This window comes from Callithrix jacchus, chromosome 20, assembly GCF_049354715.1.
Source record: "Callithrix jacchus isolate 240 chromosome 20, calJac240_pri, whole genome shotgun sequence".
In the NCBI taxonomy this organism is placed as follows: Eukaryota; Metazoa; Chordata; class Mammalia; order Primates; family Cebidae; genus Callithrix; species Callithrix jacchus.
The window spans coordinates 33122787-33126691 of NC_133521.1; the positions used below are offsets into that span (position 1 = coordinate 33122787).

Below are 3905 nucleotides of genomic sequence, written 5' to 3' on the forward strand. Positions count from 1 at the left end.
ACTTGAATTATTGAGGTAGGCAGGTCACACAGGTTAAGAAGCACATTTATATTTTTCTTCCACTTCCCTGGTTCTCTATGAAATGAGCTGTAATATAATCTAAAATCAGCTTTTGATATTATAATATTGTTTGAAATTTGATAATTCAGGTCTAGTTAACACTGATGAAACAGTCCCGTGTTCCAGCTTCATGCTAGAAAGATCATTTCCTGGCATCTAGTCATTACTAATGTGCTTTTCAGGGTCATTCTTTTGAAGCAAAATTAAAGAGGTAGAGAACAAAAACTGGAAAATAGAAAGAAGTTGTGCTCTTCTGGAGGAAGGAAAAAGCTCTCAGTTCCCAAAAATGTGTGGCGAAGTCAGTTTCATGAGGACCCACTGTATATCCATGAGGACCTTTTTATCTAGGAGAGCCAGCCCACTGTGTACACAGCTGTCCTGGTGAATCCAATGTGTATAGTTTTATATGACTTTGTTTCATCAAGTGTGACTTAAACATTTATTTTCAGAGTGAGACCCAACGGCATTTTGCTCCAAATTGAAGTACAGTACTTTTTCAGTTCCATACATGTTTCCTATGAAATATTTTTTATGATACAAATTTCTATTTTATATGAGTTTAACTTGCTCTTCAGAATAGTCTCAAGTGTGCCATAGGATAGTGGCACACGGATTTAGGGGTCACTGCTCAGTCTTTCCTACTCCTTTGCCCTCTCTAATTTGGCATCTGATACTGAAGGACTTCCAGCATTTCTGAGCTCTGAGCTCCATAGGGCTGACATTTAAGAAGTTTTCGGGACTCAGTTTGTTGATGTGGAGTGGGAAAAGCAGCAGCAAGTCGGGGATAGTGGAGGTGAACGGAGGAAGGTGACATCTGCTCTTAATGGAGGGGATGGTCAAGTCACACATCAGGAGACTCTGGGGAGGGAGTGGCCCTAAGCGGACTGTTTAGGGCTCTCAGCTGCTCTTCCCTCTGTTCTACTTGTTTCCCAGTCAGGTTCACTGTGACTGCATTATTTTCAGATGGGTTTAGATTTATTTCTCTATTACCCTAGACCCAGATTTGAGAGCTGGCACTATCATGACCCTGGCAGATTGGTTTTCTATTCTCCTTTTTATTGAAGTATCTAACTATTAAGTTTGAATTGTCTCTTCTTTTAATTCTGTGTATTTTTGCTTCATGTATTTTGGGACTGTGTTTTTAGATACATACACTTTAATTATTGTTATATTTTCTTGATTAATTGAAACTTTTATAGTAATAAAATACCTTTCTTTGCCCTAATAATAATTTTTATCTTAAAATATTTTGTCAATTTTGTCTGGCATTAATATAGCTACTCCAGCTCTTTTGGTTACTGCTACTGTATCTTTTCCACCCTTTTATGTTCCATTTATTTGTGTCTTTGAATCTCAAGTGTCTATTGTAAACAGCATATAACTGTGCCATGTTTTTAAAAAAAATCCATTCTCCCAATTGCTTCCTTCTAATTTGACAGTTTAATCTACTTACTTTAATATAATTACTGATAAGACAGAATTTATTTTTGCTATTGTGCTATTTTTTTCTATAGTATTATGTCTCTTGTATTCCTCAATTCCTTGATTCTTGAATGCTTTTGCATTAAATAGATATTTTATAGTGTACCATTTTGATTACCTTTCATTTCTTTTAAAATATATATTTTTAGTTATTTTATTAGTGGTCGCCTATGGTATTATAATTAATATTTTAATGTTTTAAAGAGACAGTGTCTTGCTCTGTTGCTGAGGCTGGTGTGCAGTGGCACGATCGTGGCTCGTTGCAACCTCAGGCTCCTGGGCTCAGTGATCTTCCCACCTCTGCTGCAAGTACATGGGACTATAGGCACGTGCCACCATGCCCAGCTAATTTTCAAAAACTTCTGTAGAAACGAGGTTTCCTTGTGTTGCCCAGGCTAGTCTCAAGCTCCTTGCTTCAAGTGACCCTCCTGCCTTGGCCTCCCAAAGTGCAGGGATTAGAGGCATGAGCCACTATGCTCAGCCCAATACTTTAATTAATAACAATCTAGCTGGAGCCACCATTGCCAGCGACATGTTCAAGGTAATTCAGACGTGCGTGGGGCTGACCAGCCTGAGCTTGCTCACCTTCAAAGTCTATGCTGTACCAAAAAAAGACTCACCTCCCAAAATTTTCGTGAAGGTTGATGAGCTTTCACTCTACTCAGTTCCCAAAGGTCAATCGAAGTATGTGGCGGAGTCAAGGAGCCCGCTAGAAGAAAGCATCTCACAGCTGTGAGCCATACACAAGCTGGTGTCAGGAAACATACTCCCAAACTGAGCCCAAGATGCAAAGTTTGGTTCAATGGGGGTTAGACAGCTATGACTATTTCCAAAATGCACCTTCTGGATTTTGTCCCAGACTTGGTGTTACTAGTTTTGCTGGCCTTATTGGACTCTTTTTGGCGAGAGGTTCAAAAATAAAGAAGCTACTGTATCCGCCTGGTTTAAATGGGATTAGCTATCTCCCTCTATTATCCACAGCAAGCCATCGTGTTTGCCCTGGTCAGTGGGGAGAGATTATGTGACTGGGGTTTACGAGGATACATCGTCATAGAAGATTTGTGGAAGGAGAACTTTCAAAAGCCAGGAAATGTGAAGAATTCACCTGGAACTAAGTAGAAAACTCCATGCTCTGCCCATCTTAATTAGTTATAGGTAAACATTGGAAACTCCATAGAATAAATCAGTATTTCTACAGAAAAATGGCAGAGAAGTCAGTGTTGAATGTATTAAATTGTCTTTCTTCTTCAGGAAAAAGTAGACCAGACTTCTGTTATCTTGGGTGATACCATCCTACAAGCAAACCAATCTGAAACCCTTTGTACAAGTTTTCTTCGTTCTCTTGTTGCTATTTATGTACATAATTAAAACCCAAGTTAAAAAAGATAACAATCTAGTTCAATATAATACCAACTTAATTTTAGTAGCATACAAAAGTTTGCTCCAATATAACTCTGTTTTATCCCTTCTCTTTTTAAAATTTATTTTGATATATGTTGTTAAGAGATGGGGTCTTGCTGTATTGCCCAGGCTGGTCTTGAACTCCTGGGCTCAAATGATCCTTCTGCTTCAGCCTCCCAAAGTGCTGAGATTACAGGCAAGAGCTACTATGCCCAGCCTACCTGCCTTCTTTATACTGTTATTTTTACAAATTAGATCTTTATTTATGGTATACCCATCAACATAGACTTATAATTACTGGTTGATGTGGTTGTCTTTTAAATCAGATAGAAGAAAAGAAAATATAAACAAAAATATATTTATGCTGTCTTTTATATTTAACCATATAGTTACCCTTACTAGTACTCTTTATTTCTTCATTTGGGTTTGAGTTACTGCCAAATATCCTTTCATTTAGGCCTAAAAGAACTCCTTTAGTATTTTTTGTAGGACAGTTGTGCTAACAATAAATTATCTTGTTTTTTTTTTTTTGAGACAGAGTTTCGCTCTTGTTACCCAGGCTGGAGTGCAATGGCGTGATCTCGGCTCACTGCAACCTCCGCCTCCTGGGTTCAGGCAATTCTCCTGCCTTAGCCTCCTGAGTAGCTGGGATTACAGGCACGCGCCACCATGCCCAGCTAATTTTTTGTATTTTTAGTAGAGACGGGGTTTCACCATGTTGACCAGGATGGTCTCGATCCCTTGACCTCGTGATCCACCCACCTCGGACTTCCAAAGTGCTGGGATTACAGGCTTGAGCCACCGTGCCTGGCCTATCTTGTTTTTTCTTTTCTTTCTTTCTTTCTTTTTTTAAATTGTATATGTGGCCAGGCGCAGTGGCTCACAGTTGTAATCCAAGCACTTTGAGAGGCGAGGTAGGTGGATCACCTGAGGTCGGGAGTTCGAGACCAGCCTGACCAACA

General features: G+C 39.2%; 1 pseudogene; it reads left to right on the forward strand.

The window, feature by feature from the left end:
- The first annotated feature begins 1886 nt into the window (after positions 1-1886).
- On the forward strand, positions 1887-2844 carry LOC100395192 (MICOS complex subunit MIC26 pseudogene; annotated as a pseudogene).
- The last annotated feature ends 1061 nt before the right edge of the window (positions 2845-3905 follow it).